A 23447-nucleotide genomic window follows, 5' to 3' on the forward strand; every position below is an offset into this window, starting at 1 on the left:
AATCATGCAATAAAGAAGATGTTATCCATAACAATTTGTCCTACTCATTCATCTTGTCAGCCAATGACAATACAGAGCAACTTTCACAGCACACACTATTAACAAATAGTGAGTATGATGTCGACGTGCGCAACTGGACCAAATGAAAGCAACAAGTATGTCATGATTTGCTTTTGTATTTGGCAATGATTTGGGTAGACAGTAGCATTTAGTGCTCCGAACCAATAAGAGCATCATATCAAAACACTTTCAAGTTCATATGAAATCTCTTACTGATTTTGATAATACATGTATCTATCTTATGAGTACCAGTTGAAAGTACCAAACGCTCCTAAAAAGTTGGTCATTGGTCAAATACAGAAATGACTAAATATGTCATAAATGAATAGTTTTTGTCAATTTTGACATTATGTACTTTGTATTTAAGCTATTTGGAACTAATATTTTTGATAAATGCTCCATTAGTAAACACATAACTGTATACACTTTTATATGAAGAACATTATATCAAGGTTGACACAAACTATACATTTATAGTCAATAATTCATCATTTCAAATAAACTTGGACATTTTAACAACCCCTAGGGCATTTTTACCAAAACTGAGACAAATTTGACAAAACTTGTTCAGGCTTTTCCAGCTGAGGCAATTCAACTGGCAATAGGACTTGATATAATCTCTGTTAAAAGTATCACTAACAGGGAATCATGGAGTACATATGAATCGCATGGGTTCTTCTTCCTTCTTCAGTCTAGCTTTTGGATTTATACAACATGTGAGCATGTCTCTTTTATATATGCTTGACTTGGAATGATCTTAACATTTCTCCTGCCAGCCTAAATCTGTCTCCTTACATCGAAAATGAAAAAAGTGGTAGCTCTTTCCACTGTTTGAAGACTGTGTATCCCCAGGTAATGGAATACACCATCGTATCATGTACAAAAACAACAGAAACAACATAATTTGTATTACTGTAGCGCTTGGTTTTTGGCAATATAGTGAACTTGAGTTACATGGTGGTGAGTGTTCTTGTGTGCAGTGCTCAGGTCACCATCAGTTGAAGTTAAGCACCATCGAGCTCGGACAGTACTTGTTTGGCAGTTTGACTCCTGAGACTTCGGTCCTGCCCTACAACAAAGCACATGGGACACATGTGGTCTCACCTTAGGCAAGTGCGTTTGTTCAAATTTGCCTCTGTTCACCCAGCAGAAAATGGGTACCCGATGAGACAGAGTCCTGTGACTATGACCTTCTAGCTCCTTAGAGACAAAGCTGCTGCCTTCTTCAACAGGATAACTGAGGGATGACCCAGAGTGTCCTTTGAAGAGATAATGAACGATATGAGGATACGGTTCACATTCAGAGAGTCCCCAGAGACTTATACGGTTTGCAGCTATGAAACAGGAGAAAGAGGAGGCATTACTCGATTGGCCAGACAGGGTTCAAGCTCAGGTGTTCTATGCATTTGAAGGGTGTTCACAAATACAGAATCTGACCCAAGCCATCACCAAGATTTGTCAGGGCTGTTATGATAGCAGGAGTGTTTGCATCAAGTGTGCAACAAAGTTGCCACCAAGAACGGTTGTGTTGTGCCAGTGCAACGTGAATCACCAACAATCAAGAGAAAAACTTGATAGAGCCTGCTCCCAGCTTAGACATTATGATCCCAAGAATCCTAGATTCAGAATCAAAACCTACAATCTGCTTAATAAATCCCTCAGAGGTAGAAGTGACCATAAGAAAGGGATTTATCATTGGCAGGGCCACTCTTGCAGTTGTAGAGGAAGGATTCCCCAAAGGGACATATGGAAGTTGCAAAGCAGATATAAGAAGGACAAATGGTGAAGCTAGGTCATCAGAGAACCTCACAGAGGATCAGGCCATCCTGCTGGAGGAACTCTTGATTGAGTACCACGATGTGTTTGCAATGCATGACTTGGATCTGGGTAACTTTACAGCACTTGAACACTGTATTGACACATGGGACGCCAAACCTGTTAGGATGAGAATGCAGAGAACCCCTCCTAATTTTGCGGATGAGGAGTTGACAACCTTGAAGCGAATGTTGGAGAGTGACGTCATTACCCCCCATCAACATCTGAAGGGGCCGCAGCACCAGTGCTTGTATGCATGCGATGCGGGGGAGTGCGCTGGTTCCTGGATTATCAGAAATTGAATGAAAGAAGCAAGAATGGACTTCAATCTGCTGTTGGTGGAGGAATGCCTGGAAAGTTTGGCAGGGAATGTTTTCAACTCAAAACTCGATGCCAATTCGGCATATTGGCAGATCCAAATCAAGGAATCTGATTGACACAAGACTGCATTCATCACGAAATATGGGCTGTTTGAATGCAAGAAAATGAGTTTTGGTCTATGTAATTCACCAGCAACTTTTGACAGGGCCATCAATCTCATCCTCGCAGGATTGAATTGGAAGATCGTACTAGCGTTTCTAAATGATACCTGTGTGCTGGGCAAGACTAGTAGTATAGTAGTATAGGGAATGACAGTTCTAAAACACTTTCAAGAAAAGTCTCTACAAAGCCTTATTTACTAAATAAGGCTTTGGTTGGGCTATTAGTTCTTGCTACTATTACCCCTACTACTTAACGTGTGTTGGAGGTAACACTGTGCCGTACGGTACGATCAATAATTCTTCTCTTACAAACCCCCTACCCGGCCCATCCCTCAAGTAGTACAAGTTAGGTTCGTCGGCTTTCATATCCACTTTATCTATGTTGTAAGTTTTGACTGACCATATAGGATCGGTGGCCCGCTTACGGTTATCACCCTCGTGTTCCCCCGGCTGGTATAGATACCTCACTAGGGCCCTATCTGGTATCTGTTTCTCCTTCCCACGCAATGGAACGGCCGACTCTGCAACTATTGATTTTAGTTTGATAGCGTCTGCCGGTTTCTTACCGGTGAGACGGGTGACTTCATGGTTGATTGCCGACACCACCTTGGGTAACCTCGTGACCCATTCAGTCAATCGTTTTCCAGGGGCGACCATCTCCCTAGCATACTGATGGCCGAACAAGCGCTCAGCCAAAGTCCTATTAAATCTCTCAACTATGGCTTGGCTGCGATGGGCTCCGGCCGTGCCACGCCTGACCTTTGTATCGTGTTTGGCTAGCAGTTGTGACACGGCACCCATGAACTCCCGTCCGGGGTCAACTTGCAGCTCTGTTGGCCACGTCAGCGGACTGCGTTTGTATATGCGTTCGAATCCTCTGGCTACCTGGGCCGAATCTTTCGTGGTCAAGGGTTCGGCTTCCTTGTAACGACTGGCTACGTCCACTACGGTTAAGGCATACTTGTACCTCTTGTCGTGGGGTAGGAACAGTAGGTCTGCCTGGTGAACGCTATTAGGTATGTTAATACCGAACCTCCTTCTAGGTACGTAGCGTGGTGCCGGCAAATAGATCTGCCACAGGGCTTGTTTTTCAAGCCACGCTTTGGCTTCCTCCGGGGGTACTCGCGCTATTTTAGCTAGCTTATCTACTGCGCTAGCTCCTTTCCAGTACCCACGCGGGCTGTAGTAAATAGCCTCAAATTTTTTCATGTCCATACGCGTATGTGTTTATCCCATCAATAGCTATCCAACGTTTCGTGTCCATAGGCGACAGGGACGTCTTGTTTATAGTCAGTCCGTATATCTTATGCCCATCACTTCTAAGTGTGTTCATTTTATGCCTAAAGGTACGGGTCTTGAACAGGGCTTCCTTGAATCTGGCGTGTTTGATGTGTTGTTTCACCACATACTTCTTAACCCCCTTAGCCTTCCGGATCTCACTATTGTAGGCTTTCAGTATGGAGTACATCTTAGGTCTCAAACCTATGTACTCGGCTATGGGCGTGCCAGCACACTCGTCCTTCATCATACCTAGGACCTTTTTATTTACCGTACTGTGTATGGTATGGGTCTTAGGGTAGTCGCTGGTGTCGTATAAATCGAGGTGTTTTTTCATGTCCTCGTACACGTCCTCGGTTCGAATCTCCATCAGCAGGGAATCCGTGTCAGTGTACAGCACTTCACACCTGTCGCCGTACTGTTTCTTGAGCTCGTTGTAGTAAAAGTCGTACATCAGGTGTTTGGATAAATCGAGGATGCTCATCCCCACGTAAACAGGCCGGTTGAATTTTATGTGGCTTTTCTTCATGTGTAGGGCAACCAGGTTGTCTGTGAATATCTTACTACGGTTGAATGCCGGACTGGCTATCAATCTCCTGAGCTTGTCTTCCTCACTCGACCGAACCAGCTTCACGGTCACGCGTTTCCTCAGGTTCTCCATAGTCTTACCAAACACCGAGTTGTTCATGAGCTTGTAGAGATTTTTCTCAAAATCACTGGTGGCTTTTTTTCGTAGGTCTGTGTTCATTCTGATGTAGGGCTCCATCCATGGGCTCTGGTCGAACATGAGCACCCTGTGTATTTTGGTCAGCCTCATACCCAACGACAGGTACAGCTGTAGGTTGCGATAGTGAACGATGTACTTAGTCTTATTCATTAAGTTAGGAACGAGTTTTTCAACGTCTGTCACACGCCCACCTAACAAGTTATGTTGGTACTCAGACATCCAGTCTGTGTTAACCCTCATACGTTCGGGGGCCAGGGGGTAGCTGTTGTGCGATGTGTGTAATTCCTTGGTATACTCTAAGTCAACCTCGAGGATATAACCTTTGTTCGAATCTGGTGCAACCCCCATAACATCAACGTGGGGTACCCATTCGAATCCCCCTGTAGGTAGATACTGGCTCATGGCCCAGCCGTACAGGTTGTTTGCGTCGAGGTAGAGAATGTGATTGGTTGGCTTGTTAGGATCGTAACCTTTCACGTATTGATTATTTGCTTTCGCGTATCGTTTGGATGCCATGGAAATCCCACCTCGCAAGCCTTTCTCAATGAATAGGTGCATGTCGTAATCTGTGAGCAATTCCAAATTAACTCCGGTCTTTTTAAGCAGGGCGTCCCACGACAGACCTGGGCTGGTGTAATACCATGCGGGGTCGAGTTTATACTGCTTGAAACACGTCCGCCTAAACGTCTCAAACACGTCGGCTAACAGCAGTACATCTGTCCTCAAGTACAGGTCGTGATAATCACCCAGGTTCTTACAACCCAGTTTATTCCATACGTTAGTCGCGTGCGAGTAATCATCTCGTGAGACGGACGCCTCATTCAGCTTGCTATAAAAGCAGTCAATAGGGGGTAGTCTGGTCTCAGTGAACTTGACCCAACTATCCATGTACTCATAGGGGTACACACCCTTCCTCATAAGCAGGGGTCTAGTCTCGGCGTCTGTGTATCGATCGGTGATAGGGAAGGTATTGTTGGCCTTGACCAGACTGTCGAGTGACGACAGGAGGAACTGAAACGAGTCAATGAACCTAAGTCCGTTTAAGCTGAAGGAGATGTATCTCTCCATGTTGTTGGGGATGCACGTTATATTACCATCGATTTTCGCGATGGCCTGCATGATCAAGTGTGAGTCGTACCCTCTCAAGTTGTGAAAGACAACGGGGATGTTTATTGTCTTAGGGTTGATTTTAAGCTTGAGGTTGCACGCGCTGTGAGCGGCGCCTCTATACTTACCAGTTATGTGACAGTGATCTCTCACCGAATCACCGTTAAGTGGTGAGTCACACACGTGACAGTTAGTGCTACTAGCGTGAGCTAGCTTGTCGTCTTGGGTCAGACGCATGGGAGCGATTCTATACAATGCATTCCTAATAATGTTTTCTTCCTCCTGCAAACACTTTAGAAACCTTTCAGCCGCGTCAGGGCCCCTATACACTACTGGAGCTTTCGTTTCCCCGTCACAACGGACGACAATGTATCCAAACGAACAGGCTTTATGCTCTTGTGTTTTGTGGGTGAAGGGAGCCTCGCCGGCGGCACCACTGGGGGAATCCCCACCCACAACTAAGGCTTCGAAGTCGGCGTATATGATATAAGGCACAGACATTTGGTTCTTGTGGTTACTGAATTTTAGGATTTTGTTATCTTCCTTAGGCATGTCGACTCGTATAGCCGTCTGCCCCACACCTTGGCAATCCTCCCGGTGGGATTCTAATAAATCAGCTCGACTGAAACCGTGTAGGCATCGTACACAAAAGTGTTTTTCCCCATCGTGTTTCGACTGGTCGTGCAACAACCGGCTGAGATGTTTTATCCACGTGTAGTGATACTTTTCACCTCGTTGGATCATGAATATATTGATAACTTGGCGATCCTTCAACGGGCTGACCCTGTGTACTATTGTTTTGTTACCTTTGTGCCCAAAGACATTTATAGCCATATTATTCTGTTTTTCTACTTTAGTGATCTGGGATATGGGGGTGGGTTCATCTATACCATCCCAGTTGAGCCCATCATCCTGAGGATAATTAGAAGGCCTGTTCGGATTAGTGTCAGCTGGAAATAAGGCTGACCTGATAGCTAACCTCAGGCAATCGTTTCCTCCATTCTTAACGTTTACTATGGCATGTTTGTTCCTATAGTAGGGAGGCAAGGCTAGGTATGACCCGCCTCTGAACGGCACGTAGTTAGTTATGTCTAGATAGACATTATCGATTTTATCTACAGCCCACCCGGACCCCAAGTGTGTGTAGCGTTCTAGGTATTCTCGTATCTGCTGAAAACTGGTATCGATTGATGCGTCAATGGTCTCTGTATGTGTGACGACCTCTTGTTTACCTCGGAAGTAAGGCTGAACATACTCAGTGGTACTCCCAACCTGCTTATCGAGCGACATTTTCACTGTGATCTGAAACTTGATACTTCCTAGGTTATTTAGTTCCTGGTTGACCTTATCAGCTATCAGAGGCTTGATATCTGTAATGTCTATATTTCTATCAACGTGCATGCGCCAACCTCTCAAATAGTTGCCTACAGCGCGCTCAGTGCGCACGAACTGTAGGTCAATAGCTCTATTCTGTCGTAATAATTCTACAAGCTGTGGTTTTCTCATACGGGAATACCCGCCTAAACCCAAATCGTGTGCCTCGGCTTTCAGTTGTTTTACAGTGGGACGTGCTACGGGGGCATGTGATAACAATGCTGTTAACCCGGCTCTCCCCAGGTTTGAATAACCCGTGTATCCAAGCTGTTTTGCTTGAGCTTTTAATTGTGTTACCGTAGGAGGGGCTTCTAAACCTAGTAATCTCAACAATGCTGACTTCCGCATTCTAGAATACCCGATCACACCTCTCTGTTTTGCGACCCGCTTCAGCTCGCGCACAGTAGTCATAGTGTTTACACCTAACATAACCAATGTCTAATTGGGTCACAGTAAAGGGAGGTAACCTTGATAAAAATATGTGGTATTTATTTGGAGTCTATCTTGAGCAGTCGCCTACGTTCTTTTATGTAGTCCTTTTTATTCTCGTAGATGAGTTGATGTCTGACTACGTTCGCTCCGTGAGCTTTACATAGACAGTAGTGTCCTTTAACCCCGATACCACACACAGAACACGTGTAGTTAGGACTTCCCATATGGAAACAACAGAACCCCTGATTCCTGCATTTCTTACCACAGGCCTCGGTCTTCCCCATAAGTATGTATTCGCATCGGTATGGAGCGGGTCTCATGTTTACTTATATAGGTATTTAATTTAATTGCTTCGCAACCAACGCAGTAGCTGCTATACCCAACACTATGAAGCCCAGTTCACGATTCATTTGTCCCTTGGATGGTGTGTAGTACTGAGCGAGTGTGGGTTTATTGAGCGGTTCCAATCGTTTACCAGTTAGTAGGTAGTATTCTTTCATTGCTTCATCGACATCGTTGAATGTTTGAACGGCATGGTTTTCACGCTGGAGTTGTTCGTTAATAAAATCGATCCTCTGGAGGCGTTTTTTAGCGTACTCGGCCTGTGCCTTTTGTAAGTTCTCAGTAGCGAGATCGTGCCGCTTCCTTTCTTCCTGTATTTCAGCCGCGTGATCATCTCGTAGTTTCGAGAAGAGGAAATTACTCCCGGAAAATGCCAGGGCATTCACTAACGCCCCACCGACCATCATAGCTATCGTGGCCATCCCTATATTTATTTCATTATATTATCAGGTATGATCCCTTGTTTTACTAGGATGTCTTTTGTGGCCATCGCCATACCAAGGTTCATTATGAGCATACCCATATCCTGCAGGTTGAAATCTAGCTTGATAGTTGGTTGTTTAAGCACCATTTTAGTCAACCGAGCGTACCCTACTGCTAGACTGGCGACCACTGTGGCGTGGTATGCGTCGTTGACGAACGTTTTCCCCTCAGACATTATGTATATATAAAAATATTTTAAATTATAACATGATATGCGGGTCTACAGTGGGGGTTACCACCTCACTGTTGGGGGGTACCCCCACGTTTACCTCACGTCCCTCACGTGTATATAACCACGAGATAGCCAAGGCAGCAGTTACGCCTACAACCAACAACAGTCGGGTTGGGTTGGTCACTGTAATAATTTTATGTTGGTTACACCACCGTTTTTTACCGGCAGCTACTCTCTTAGGATTCTTCTGTCTGGTTACTGTTTGTGAAGGGGTCACTTCCCTCACTGTGGGGGTTTCCCTCACTGTTGGGGGTGTGGGGGGTACCACCACTGGGGTTTCCTCCTCCTCCCTGGCATCCATCTATACTATTATTATTATTTTTTCTCTCAAATTGACAATGCTTTGCCGTGATAATCGCCGCCGTCACTGGAGCCAACAACATACCATATTTGTGGTACAGCCCGCAGCTGATAGAGCTCACGGCGTGTTCGATAAAAGGGTCTTTCTCTAGGTCTTCCCACAGGTAAAGTCGGCGCTCTGGTGGAATGGGAAGGAAGTATGATACAATACCGGTGTATATCTGGGTCATAGCCGATCCTATTGTCTTTGTCATTTCTGCTCCGAGCCGGGACTCGTATCTAGCGTACAGCTTATCGATTTCTTCGGCTGACATTTTGTGAATTTTATCCGGAGTGTAGTCAGGTATTCACCGATCTGCACGGAGCCTAGGTCCAGGTCCTTTGTTATGTAGTCCCCCACTGGTAGCTTTTTTATCTCATCCCACTGCTGGTGTGGTCTCATACCATGACTGAACAGCTGGTTGGGCACGCCCTCGATGGTCACTTCCACCTTTTCAATCTCGGGGTTGAAAAACTTCTCGCTGTCCCTCCGGAATGGCTCGTAATCCTCCACTGGGACGACCAGGATACCTTTCATCGATCGCGCCGGCACGTTCAGGTTGATATTCCACACAGTGTCGCTCTTATCTCGCACGACTGATCTATGCCTCAGTACGCGATCGTACAGAATGGCCATCTTCCCAGAGTACTGGCTTCGAACCTGCCTGGCCAGCTCCGGGCTAGTGACCATGTCGAACTCCAGAGAGATGTTGTCTATGGTATAACTGGCCTCATCACCGTTCGGCGTTCGAAGTCGAGCGGCACGCAGAATCGATTCCCGTATGCTCGAGCGATGGCCTTTTCACCGTCCGATAGCTTGTCTAGCTGGTCTGGCGTGAAGGCATACCCTATGCGCGACCGGGTTGATTTGCTGATACCCTGGTACACATCATTGACTCGTTCTCCCTCGCTTTTCCAGAGATCCCCGTAGCAGTGAAACACGTCGCTGTCGTCGATACTCAGCACCTCGTTACCGCTGATCTTGACGGTCGTTTTCTTGATGATAGCTCTACCCACGTTCCGCACTAGCTCGCGTTTGTCGTTGTCGGAGGTCAACGTGATATTGAACGCCAGTCGAACAGTGCCTGGTACAATGAGGTCATTCTCACCAAGGTTTGGAAATCTAACCAGCAGAGTTTGATTCTGGTCTATCTTGCTGGGATTGTTGGTGATGGTCACCGACTGACGCACGGCTCTGGCTCCTAATGGCTCTCTCAATCTTCTGAAAGGATCTAATTTTCTACCGTACATTGTTATATAAATGAAATATATTTTTAATACTAATGGATGAAGACATAGATATGACGGAGATGCCGGGCGATAGTGCCCAGGCATTCGATGATGACCAGGAGACCTCATTCAGTACGGGCCTACAGCCGGCTGTCGATGCAGTTGAGACCTCATTATCGAAGCAAAGGGCCGAACTCATTAAGGGCGCCGTCGACGGTTATTACAACACAGTTAAAAAGGAGACAACATCAAGGCGCCGGGAAGGTACTATTCCGATTTTACCATCATCGATGGCACGCTGCGTTTGAAGGCTCACCCGGATGCCGATCTCGTGACAAAACGCAAGGGAGAACCGCTTGCTTTATCAACATTGGCCAGAAAATATGGGATTGACTTTATCCGCGATAAACTAGGCTTAGAATATTACGGTGGCGCGCGACCTAAGCAGTATCCTCCGAAGTTAGTTCAAAGTCTGCAAGACATCAGGGACGCCATATCAGATCAAAACATGACTTATGATATTAAAAAGGTGTTGGCCGACTACGAGAACAAACCCTTCCCGGGGCTCGAATTTACCGTTCGGGAACTGCGGGGGTTGGATCTGACGATGCAAACCATTCGCGGACATCTCGCGAAAAGCACGGCCAGAATGAGTGAGATAGACGACAACATCGCCTATGAAAAGAAAAAACTCGGTGAAACTGATGACGAGGCTCTGAAAGCCCACATCGAGAAACAAATACGTAATTTGGAAGAGGAAAGGCAGACCTGGCTGGAGACAGCATCCTCCTTCAAAGAAAAGCTTCGATCCCAGGTCAACCGTATACGGGAAACCATCAATCAAGTCCTCTACCGAGACACCACGTTAGCAGACAGGATTCGGATATTGTTCCGGGAGCAAGGGATCACCATCGCCAGCATTCTGACTGCATTGGGTTTCATCATATCAACCCTGGTGGTGTCACTGACAGGGGGGTGGGTACTGTGGGGCCTGCCGGTGGGGGAACTCCCACACCTGGCGGTGGGGGTGTTAAAGACTGGATAAAAAAACTCGGGGAAGGCCTAGCTAAACTGGCTGGTAAAGCCGCCGAAGCCCTTCCCGGCATCCTGGGTAGCATCGTCTCGTGGTTGTTGGACGCTCTGGCTAAAACTGCCATGTGGCTCAGTCAAAACATGTGGGCAGCCATCGTCGCCGTGGCGGGTCTGGTGTACGTAGCGGCTAAGAAATCTTTAACCAAATAAGCCCCAAAGTTACCCCACCAACCACTAGGGCTGTTTTATTATCAATATGCTGCTGATAGGGGGGTACCCCCACATGAATATGGGGGTGTGTTGGGGGCACATGAACTTTAGACTCCGGGGGTGGCGCCACTATACCCGTTTCACGTGGTGGGATGTGTGGGATATAGGGGGTGTTAATATCGGGGTTGATACCCAACTTTTGACCCGCCGTGGCTATGACTATTTTGTTGTTATAACCCACCACTTTTTTTACTCTCAGTTGCATATCACTCGGAGCCATGTACAGCCCCACGCCGAACACGTAGTTGACTTTCGATCTGGCGTATTCTAACACGTTTTGGTAACGGTCGATGGCCCGCGGGATATCAACTGGAGCATTGATAGCATCCTCAACGTTGGAAACGAACTGTTTCTGAGCGTCGTAAGCAGTTCCCTTACCGAGGATGTTAGAACGCGTCATCGACTGCGCACCCAACAGCGCCCACACGTACGTTCGAATCGAGTCGTTCAAGCGTATTGTACCAGCACGAGTGAATTCTTTCGATGTTTTTGAGATCATTTTAGTCCAGGCTGTGGCTGCATCAGGATTGGTTTGCTTTATGTAGCTGACATGGACCTTTTCATTCGTTGTGGGACCTGTAAATGTATGTTTGCTTGGGTTGTATGAACCATCTTTAGAACCGGCCCTATATGTTCCTGACCTGTAGAAGTACACGTAAACTATACCGAGACCATGGTTAACACCAGGAAGGCGAAAGTCTTTATTCGTTGGAATCTCAAACTCCCCACAAACACGTTCATAAGCGCGTTTATCATAGGGGTTATTCGTCATACTCCACGCTTTATCTTGGGGAAGAGGAGCACTTATTTCCTTCAATATTCGTCTCGTTTGATAATAAATATGAAACAAAATGACTGCCTTACTCAGTTCGTCTATACCGTAGTCTAGTGTCACACCCGACCCTGTCGTCGCACACCACACAGCAAAGTTGAGTTGGTTCTGCCAAAACTGCATTGGGTTTTGATTCCAGTTTACCACCACCTGCGCGTTATTAACGGTCACGATATAGTTTTCAAAGATATTAATAAAGGTTGTTTTAAACCCCGTACCATCTGCATTCACCACGATTTTCAAGTGTGCTAAATCCATATTATAATATATAAATTATATATTATAATATGTACATAACACTTCCAGGAATAACGAGCGGTGAGGCCGTTCAGCTGACGCACGCGATCGATAACACGTCAGGTCAACTCGAAGTCGCACTCTGCAATATCACCTACCTACCGCAATGGACTAACATCAACGCCAGCAACAATAAGCTGTTCGTCAGTGGGGCTCGGCCAGATAACTGACGGCTACTACAGCGTGTGCTCTCTAAACGACGAGGTCTTCAAACCCCTGGGAGCCGAACTCAAGATGAACGACTCAAACGGCACAGTGGTGTTAATCAATAACGGAAGAACCTCCTTGAGGCTCGGCCGACCATTAGCGAGGATACTCGGCATGTCTCCTGACGAGATAAAACCAACAACAACCGTCACAGGCACGAAGTTACCCGATCTAGTACCGTACCGAGAGCTGTACATTCATCTCGGTCAGGTGAGCACAACGTACAACATTCAAGGAGGTCACCCTTCCACTATACTGAGAGCAGTGCCGGTGAAAACTGAGAAATACAACGACGGTAGAACCGAGTCGTTTTCACCACGGCAGTATAAGAGATTAACCCAGGGCAACATATCTGAGCTGATAATATCGGTGTTAGATATAAATCATAATCCTGTAAATATAGGATACCTCAGCTTAACGCTTCATGTAAAATGACCAGCGCACAAGGGCCCGGAGTGAAAAAATGCGCCAATATCGGGATCTCCGACCTCGGAGACACACGCGGTTTCGACGCTCCCGGAGTAGATGGTAAATCGTACGCCTTGCAACTGAAAAACAACATTTACAAACGCGTTGAAGTCTCCGGTGGAACCCTAAGTGATATAGTAGATACCACAAGAGCAACAGTCAACACTAAGTACGCCCTTGTCAACACCGGTGATAACTGGATAATATACCCATCGTTCGGGGGTAAACTGTTCGACTTAGACGATGTTGAGAGCACTACCGTCGCCCGAAACAAGCCATATATGCTCGTCTTCACCGAAGATGACAAGTGGGTGTTGTTACCCGATAACGACGACTGGTTTCTCAATATTAGACTCGTCTCTCCCTACGTGTTCACGGATAACAAAGACAACCACCTAAACAAAGTCGTGAACAATGGAACCATGCTCGTGGCTTACGTCCCAACTCAGAGACGTAGCGTAGTCGTCAGCCCAGTCAACACTGTGGCAGCCCACATGCTATCGAGTAAACCGACCATACAAAACGTGAAATTGCAGTTGGTGTCTGAATTCGAAGGCGTGGCCACTCTACTAGAGAGTCTACCAGCAAACTCAACACTGATCATCAAAGTCTACCTAGGGGAACCATCGGGGAATGATGTCGAGATCGTGAATGGGATCAAACTCGGGTGGGTGAAACGACACCAGTATCAAGTTTGCAACGTTTACGTGCGGGTGGGTGCCGACTCCAACACCAGTCTGCAGGGGGTCAACGTGATCGTGGAAAACAAGATATCACTAACCAATATCTTCCTACCTAACAACATACACTTCATGGGTATGAAGTTCATCCCTGAACTATTATCAAAAAACCAGTTGGAAATTATATCATAAATAGTATAACAATGACCAGTCATCGTCCCAACACTACGCTTAACGACCTAGGATATACGGAGGGATTCGATCAGCCTGGTGAGGAAGACGCCTTATATATCCTGCACTTCAAAGACAACGTGTACAGACGGGTGTCGTTATCAGATTTTAAAGAGCCCAAATGGAAGATCAACTTAACACTCGCCTCACCTTATATCACAATGGATGAAAATGAGTGGATCTCTAAGATTAGTAACAACGGTAGCTGGATCGGGGATTTCATCATTCCGGAGAGGGGATTCAAGATAATTATTAATTTCGTAAATAAATTAAGTTCTGTAGGGAAAAAAAAATTAACATTTAGAAATCGTTTGAGTAATATAAATATTCTTGATATATTCTCCCCTTCCACACTCATCATAGAAGTCTTCTTTTATTTAAGCAATGAAAACACCTCAAGAGTACACCAAATTTTACCCGGGGTGACAATACGCTGGTATGACGAACACATAGGCCAATATTGTTGTATTGTTATACAACGGGATACCCCGGGTCATATAAACCGCTTAATAAGCCTCAGTGGGGTTTTGATTACAACAGGAAAGTCTATTAACCTCTCACCTATTACCCTGACTAGTGGTCTAGACCTTATAGACTTCAAATTCACTTATGGACTATTAACTGAAACCCAATTAAAATATCTTTCATAATATATATTATAGGATGGGTCTGTACCCAGTCGTAGAGGAAGTAGCGAAGACATTGGAAACCGTAGATGGGTTCCGCTTGAGGCAGTTATGTGATGTGAAACGTCAACTAGAACATGACCGTGACACGCGGAAAGCACTATGTAAGAAGTACAATAGAGCTTTCAATATCGTGGACGGGGCTGACACTACCCTTATGGCAACCAGCATGGGACTAGGGGCTGCAGGTGTTGGGTTGTTAACCACCATCGTGGCTGCACCTATAGTGCTAGGTTTTGAAATAACAGCTGGGATAGCGGGGGTGTTAGGGTTGGCGCTTAAGTTGGTATCACGCAGACTGCATCGTAAGGCATTGAAACACGACGAGATCAGGGTTCTGGCCGAAGCAAAGCTGAACACAGTGAGTGAGCGTATTTCCACGGCACTCTCTGATAGTAAGATCTCAGAAGAGGAGTTTCGTTCAATCCTCTCTGAACTCACAAAATATAACGGAATGAAACAAGATATTCGGTCCAAGTCTCGTAAGTCTGCTATCAGCGAGGACGAGAAAAAAAAGTACATAGAACAGGGGATACAAAAAGCCCAGCAAGCCTTTATTACGAACACCAAAGTGATCGTAGGCGGTTCACATTAAACTGTTTCATCGATATAAACGTGACATAGGCACAGTGTTACCTCCAACACACGTTAAGTAGTAGGGGTAATGTATCTATACCAGCCGGGGGAACACGAGGGTGATAACCGTAAGCGGGCCACCGATCCTATATGGTCAGTCAAAACTTACAACATAGATAAAGTGGATATGAAAGCCGACGAACCTAACTTGTACTACTTGAGGGATGGGCCGGGTAGGGGGTTTGTAAGAGAAGAATTATTGATCGTACCGTACGGCACAGTGTTACCTCCAACACACGTTAAGTAGTAGGGGTAATAGTAGCAAGAACTAATAGCCCAACCAAAGCCTTATTTAGTAAATAAGGCTTTGTAGAGACTTTTCTTGAAAGTGTTTTAGAACTGTCATTCCCTATACTACTAGACTTTTGATGACCTCTCAGCAAAATGTGGCAGGTATTGCAGCGTTTCCGAGACTATCAACTCAAACTCAAGCCAGCAAAGTGCAAGCTGTTTCAACACAAGGTCGAATTCCCAGGCCGCACTGTCAGCAAAGACGGTCTGGAGTCTGGCATGAATACAGAAGCTGTACTGTCTTGGCCATGCCCGACATGCATAAAGGATGTGGAAAGCTTTATGGGTTTGGCAAACTACCATCACCAGTTCATAAAGAATTTTGCTCAGGTCACTCAACCGCTGTACAAGTTGACAGGCAAAAGGAAGACATTCACATGGGGCAAGGGAGAGGAGTCGGCATTCCAGGAAATGAAGGTTGCCCTAACAACAACACCGGTTCTGGCTATTGCCAAAATGGATGATGCTTTTTTGCTTGATACTGATGCAAGCAACACTGCTATCGGAGCCGAACTCATCCAGATTCAGAATGGATCAGAAAGGGTCATATGGAAGTCTGGCACTTACTTCGGAGCAGTTGAATTACTGCACTACCCGAATGGAACTCCTAGCAATAGTGAGGTTCACAAGAATGTACTGACATTACTTTCTGGGTACAGAATTCACTCTGAGGACAGACCACAGAAGCTTGCTCTGGCTTAAGAACTTCAAGCAACCCATGCGGAAACCTACATTACCCAGTATCCATTGGGTTTCCACAAAAACAGAAACTAAGTTATTTGTGCTGTGCCATGGGACAGTTAGTCAGATGGCTCGAAGAACTTAGCCAGTATCACATGAAGTTGAAACATACGCTAGGAAGGAATCATGGGAATGCTGATGCTGTATCCAGGATTCCTGTAGCTGTGGATCACCCCAATGTTGACATCAATGTCTGTCTGGAAGATTTACCATGACAGGGTTGCAGATACTGTGTTAGGGCTCATCAAGCTGGGTCGCATTTCAGGGACACAGTGGATGACATAGCGGCAGCTAGGACACTGCGCTGAAGTGAAGGTTATGAAGTGTCTGATGGTCTCCTTGGAGAGGGATGGGACCTATCTCTGCTTACGGAGGTGGCGGACAGCAGTCCAATGGATGCTGGTTGTTTGGAAGACTCTCAACCTCTTGCAGTAAACATCAGTTAAGTAAAGACATACCAGCCAGCCATGAGTGATACAGTTCCAACCATGCCAACCCTTGAAGACATCAGGAATGCCCAGAGAGCCAATCCAGACCTAGATATCATCTTGGGATGTTTTAAATGACATCACCCCTCGCGAAGGAGACCTGTTTTTGAGTAGTCCGGCAAGCAAGGCCTACAACATCAACAACGAGTTGCTCTTCCTAAGAGATGGGGTCCTATACATGAAAACAGATGAAGGAGATGTACCAACAGTAGCCAGGAAGTTGAGGGATGAATCAATTTATCTTCACCATGATATCCACTCATCTGGTCATTAAGGAAAGAACAGGACAAAGGACGAAAGCCAAATATTATTGGTATGGCATGTCTAGAGACATAACTCACTATATTGCCTCATGTCCACAATGCAATACTTGCAAGAAACCCAATCGTATTGCAAAATACGAGATGGCACAATACTGTGCATGGTACCACATGGAGAAGGTTCATGTTGATTTTCTGGGTCCTCTTCCTAGAACTCCCACGGGCAATGAGCACATCCTTGTGCTTGTTGACCAACAAATGTGTTAAAAACAATCAAGATCCACAAGACACACACCACGGCCTACCACCCGTTCTCGAATGGCCAGGTTGAAAGATTCAACAGAACTCTCATGGACGCGGAACGGTGTTATATTAATGGGCAACATCACGAGTGGGACTTGTACTTAGAACAAGTTGCAGGAGCCCTGAGGAGCTCTGTCATCAGGAAGACTGGCTTCACCCCAAATAAGCTCATGCTGCGGCATGAAGTCTGTCACCCAGTCGACATAGTCTACCCCTTCCCACAAGCAGAGTCGGAATCGACTGTCGGAGAGTATGTCAGTCGGATGTTGGAAAAGATGAGCTCTGCTCATGCAGCCACAAGGCAAACATTAAAGGCCACAATCAAGACCCAGAAGAGAGACCATGACTTACGGTTGATAAACAACTCGTACAAAGAAGGAGACCTTGTCCTTATCCTTGACAAGGCATCGAAGAAGGGGCAATGCAAGAAGTTGTCGGCACCTTGGAAGGGCCCTAGCTTCATTCCCGAAAAGCTTACCCCTTCTCTTTTTAGAGTTCAATCCAGAAATGCATTAGTGGTAGTAGACCATGATAAGTTGAAGCTCTACAAGGGTAGGGACATCCTGCAGTGGCTATGCAGGTACATTTCACAAGACATAATCAAATGCCTGTAGAACCAGTGGAGATCAAGAACTCAACAAGAGACATTTCTGAGGAAGCATTCAATTAGAAAACTGGTATGGGTGATGACTCAGTCATGGAAAGCACCCTTGCAGCTATGGCAAAGGCTGTCGATTCAGACTTAAATGATTATACATTGCACTGCATCTGCAGACAACCCTTTGCAGGAAGATTTATGACTGGGTGTGACTGGTGCCTTGAGTGGTACCATGGTGATTGTGTTGGTATATATATAATGAGTCATTCTCAAAAGTTGAAGCTATTTGGTGTACAAAAGACAACATAATTCAAATTCAAAATAATCAATCACTATTTTCACAAATGGCAAACTACATTGTTAAGGTTCACATATCAATAATATTTGAGGCTTAGTTATGTTCAATATTGTGATGAAAACTAATTAAACTAATTAGGTTGAAGCCACAATGTCTTTCCTGTAACAACAGTGATACTTATATTTTTCTTAAAAAATACATTGATACCTAAAGATACTGCATTGTAAATTCTACCTTACCTGTTATTTTGTTACACACACTTCTATGATTGCATGTTTATGAAATAAACCTGATCTATACTGTGTCAGATGAAAAAGTGAAATCTGCTGGTACTTTTCAATGTTCTCGATATCCCTGCAACTGTCTGTCATAACAAAACATTGCACTGAAGGCGATTTGAAGAGAAGACTGATTTCTGACAATGTCTTACTCTGTAGATCATAAAACACTTTTACTTTCAAGTCCTGTTATATGAAAGACAGTATCGTTATGCCAAAGACACCCTATGTTATTGGAAAGAAAATATGTGAAATAAATTTGAAAAACTACGTTTAATAGTAACAAAAATCTTTGATCTATCTGTAATGAAAGAAAGAGTTCTTTGTGTGTTACCCTCAGAAGTATAGTAAGTGTTACATGTTACATCCATATATCAAAATAAGGTGACTAACAATGACATGTTTGTTACAGAGAAGACAATTCAGTTTCTAAAAGTACTGTTTTTGACATACTTGTAGACCAAAATATATAGTCTATGTTTTAAAACTTTGCCAATTTGTTACCTTAAAGGCATGTCAGTGTTACTGGAAAGCCATTTTAGAAGAAGCTGATGGAAGGCAAGGAAGAATTAAAAAACTATAGACTTTGTGCTTTAAATAAACAACAATTAAAGTAGCAGTTACCATCTTGAAATTTGTTTCTTTTCGGAACAACAAAAAAAAAATTAATGACAAGTTTGACAGTATTTGTCATGAATTTATGAAAATGTCAAACAGGTTTACAAGTGACAAATGGATCAAAGTTTGGATCACCATCCTCAAACTGTCAAACAGGTTTACAACTAACAAAAGAATCCACGTTTTGATCATCTGCCTCAAACTGTCAAAGTAACATATGAATCAACAAAATTAATCTCCGTATTTGTCATACCCATCTTGCCAGTTCTGCAATACATACAGAAATGAATGTTTCACTGAGTTTTTGTTTTAGATTAACTTTATTGAGGAAACTGGATGTTCAACGCTTTGATTGTTTTTGCAGACTGATTATTACAGTGTCATAATTAGTATGATCAGTCACACACTGTCTTTCAAATAACAGTCTTTAAAATAGATACAAGCATGCAAAGTTTCAAGAACAGACTTCTGTATTAAGCATATGGTAATTTTGTCTCATATCTGAATGCACATCTGAATAAGTCAGGAAAGAAAAACAAAAATGAAAGATCATGTATATTAAACTGTCTTTGCAGTAACAACATAAGTCCTTTAAATAACAGGAATTTTTGAAAGGTGTGAAACATACAAATTGTTATGGAAAATATCAATTGTTACTTCAAATATAAACCTAATGGTCCTAATGTAAGGACATAGCAAATCCTGATGAACAAAGATCTACTAGATATATTGGGTATTTTCAAATTTGTATTGAATTGTCTTTGCAGTTACATAACTTGTCTCTCCAGTAACAACCTTTTACAAAAATAAGTATAGCTGCATTCAGAAGAGAAAGTGTAAAACATGTTTCAGTTTCTGCATATATACACCTTAGATCTTTATCACAATTAAACTGTTAATGACACAGACATTAAAATGAAAAGAATATGTGACAAGATATTTTTCTTTGAAGTAACACGGATGGTCTTTCCAACAACCAAATAGCAGTTACAGAAAAGACTGTTATTTGAGAGACAAAATGCAAAAGTAAATTCAGAAAAAAATAATGATTATTCCCTTTCTCATTTCAGACATCCCTGCATTGTAATTATGGTTCCAAATGCAAAGAGAAACACATATTTTTGGAAAATTGTTTCTTTTGTTAACTGATGTTACTTAAAAGACACCCATACGAAATAATTGCAAATGTTTACCTTTTCTACTTGATTTTCTTTAAAAGTTTTGTCTTGAACTTAACACCACATGTTTATCACTCTCAACCAGAAGTTGTTAATGAGTATGATAGGGAGTTCCACTTCCACAAGATGAGAGATCACTGATTATTTCATACTTTTATGGAACTGTTACAGGAAAGACAATTTTCTTGTATACACGAGAAAAAGATTGTTTTTTACTTCAAAATTTAGCTTGAAAATCACAAACATCTGCCAGGAATGGGAAAATAATATTTTCTTAAATGAAATTTCGTGCACAGCCAACACCTGATGTTAGGTTTCTGCACCCGGATACATGACAAAATGCATATCCTTTGTTACAAAAAGGAATAAAATAAAAAGTATTTGGTCATTTTGTTTGTCATAAAAAATTCCCAAGATAGATTAGATAATGCTAATGAGGGAGAGATCAGATTTTTAACATATTGATCAAATTTGGCGATGATATTGAAGTTTGAATCCTGATACGTGAAAAAGCTGCATCTTTTGAGAATGACTCGGGTATATCGCCAGCTCAAGCATCCGGGATAGACAGGTACAAATGATCGGAGCAGGTCTCAGACCTCATGGTACGCATTTGCAGATGCAGACATGTCACAGGCGTAGATGTTTCAGAAGACAACATATACATAGGTGTACATAGGTGTTAGTTCCCATATTGATATTTATGTTATGGTTCCACAATTCGCATCGTTGCCACTATCTCAAGTTATATCATTTGGGCTGGAAAGATGTCGAGCAATGAGGAAAGATTCTGCTGCTTGAGGAACGAGACCCACAGTGTTCCACTGCAGAAAACCCCAAGGTTGAAGAGTACAGTGGTAAGGAGTAAAGATTGGACACGAAGGGCAATGGTAACTGCTTCCAGAAGAGACAGGACCCACAGCTACCAGGATCAGGACAAGCACAGGATACGGTTCGGCAAGGGGCTCCAGCAGTCAAGTTACATCACCGTGCTGTTTTGTCAAGTCACATTCCTGGGCTCCCCCAATTAAGTCACATCATCTCCCCCTCAACCATGCTCCTTCCTCCAAGTCGCATCCCCCGTCTCGTCTAGCATCACATCAAGTCACATCACCGTGCTCCTTCTATCAAGTCGCGTAAGCCCCTCAAGCTCAATCACCAGGCTCTGCCTGTCAAGACAGGATACCAGGCTCTGCCTGTCATATCAAATTACAAGACGCTGCTTGCCGATATGAACCACCCAGCCACCAGTCACAGCTCAAGCAATATTAGCTACACTAGCTGCAAACCCGTATTTGATTGCCGTTTTTCCCCCTCCCTACTGGCGAAGAGGCTGCAGAGTGAAGCCTCAGACCTGAACACACTACAGAATCTAGAACCTCACATCCCCAGTCCGCTGCTCAAATGCGGGGTCACTGTGACCTTGACTCCAGAAGCATGGCCAGTGATATCTGACAGGTTGTCGGCCGAGGATGCTGTGCTACAGGGTATTGGCTTCAATCCATGCCGGGGGAAGTGGTATGAGGATAAGACTGACACCTTCCTCCAGCTGCTGCATAGCTGCGATCCCCTAGTAATTGAACCTATAGGTCTATACAGGGTGGATCAAGACCAACACCTGCCCCGGCAGATCAAGCTACTCAGAGAAACATGTCCAGAAGCCTGTTCTGTTGGATGTTCGGTCTTCTATGGAAGACGGTCTTCTATGTCAGTGCTGCTCAAGAAGCTGCTAGGCCTGATTGGGTCTCACAGGCTGTGGCATGAGACCTTCATTATTGATGGATTGGTGGCTATGGATTCACAAGATTGTTTGGGACAACACCAGGACATTAGTTAGGAACGCCAATGACTTCACAAAACGGAAGCTCCTAGAAGCCATTGCAATCAAGCGGAACAAGCCCTCAATCAACAGAGACGGAGGTGTTTACTTACCCAATGCATGGAACCACCTTATCCTCAGTGACAAATCTTTATCCAAACATCTTTACCTGTAACTCGTTAACCTAATCAACACAAGCCTGCACACCAATCAGTTGAAGCCTGTACATAAGTTGAAGCCTGTACATCAATCAATCGAAGCCTGTACATCAATTACTACAAACCTGTATATCTTGTTACCCATTGTTATCGGTCTACTGTTATGTGTATATATACTACAACCTTTAGTTTTACCCTCACTTCACCTGAAGAAGAGACTAGAATCTGTCTTGAAACATTGTGACCTTGTATAATAAAGAAGTTGAACCATAAAGCACTTTTAGTTTAGTTTAACTTCATTAAACATTAAAACAACAGCAATCTCATTAGTTACTCTCAGTTACTCCCAGCTACCCTCAAACAACTGTTGAACAAATCTTTAAAACAACATGCACAATACAGAAGCGTCTACGAAACATTAAAGCAACAGCAGCAAATGGGATAACGAGGTAACAAATTAATCTCAATAGTTACTCTCAGTTACTCCCAGTTACCCTCAATACAGAAGCGTCTCCAGGATAACGAGGTGACTCATTAGTGACTGAGTGGGTCACCCTCACTATCATCAGTGACTGAGCGGGCCGCTCATTTTTTTATTATGTAACAGGCTAGTGGCCCACTCCAGGAATATACCACAAAAGCATGTCATGAAAAACAACTGGTACATAATTGGGACTGGTGATGAAGTCAATGAACAAGGGGATGAAATTGTAACAAGCTGATAGGGTCCTTTGATCATCCATAAGTTTGATTAGTTCTTCATAGGATAATGGAATTTGGTATCCTTGATCTCTGTTGATCTCAGGTTTGTGGCAGTGGATTTACATATGACTTTATAGTAAATTATGACAAAAAATAGGAACTTTTTTTTTAAAAAATGTTACATTGAAAATCATGTGGGTATTTCTGAGAATGTATAAAAAGTCATCAAGAAATTAGTTTGTTATATTTGGCAAACTCCATGCAAGGGAGATTGACTCTAAGTATGGGCATTGGTTGTTATTTGACATTTAACATCTATTATTGTATATTGTAAGTTTTGGTATGGATTTCTCATTGTAGTTTCCAAATCCTTTGTTCAGTTCTTACCAAGTTCAGTTCAGTTACCATCTTCAGTTCAAATTCAATTCAACTTCAAAGTCACATGTCATGCACTTCTTCAACAAAAAATGACCTT

At 43.9% G+C, this 23447-nt stretch overlaps 1 protein-coding gene across 1 annotated transcript in view; it reads right to left on the minus strand.

Annotated features, from left to right (window-relative positions):
• Nucleotides 1–23447, minus strand: part of LOC137287108 (contactin-2-like) — a 349511-nt gene that overhangs the window by 106450 nt on the left and 219614 nt on the right. The window lies entirely within an intron of this gene.

The sequence above is a fragment of the Haliotis asinina genome, chromosome 1 (genome assembly GCF_037392515.1).
Source record: "Haliotis asinina isolate JCU_RB_2024 chromosome 1, JCU_Hal_asi_v2, whole genome shotgun sequence".
Classification (NCBI taxonomy): Eukaryota; Metazoa; Mollusca; class Gastropoda; order Lepetellida; family Haliotidae; genus Haliotis; species Haliotis asinina.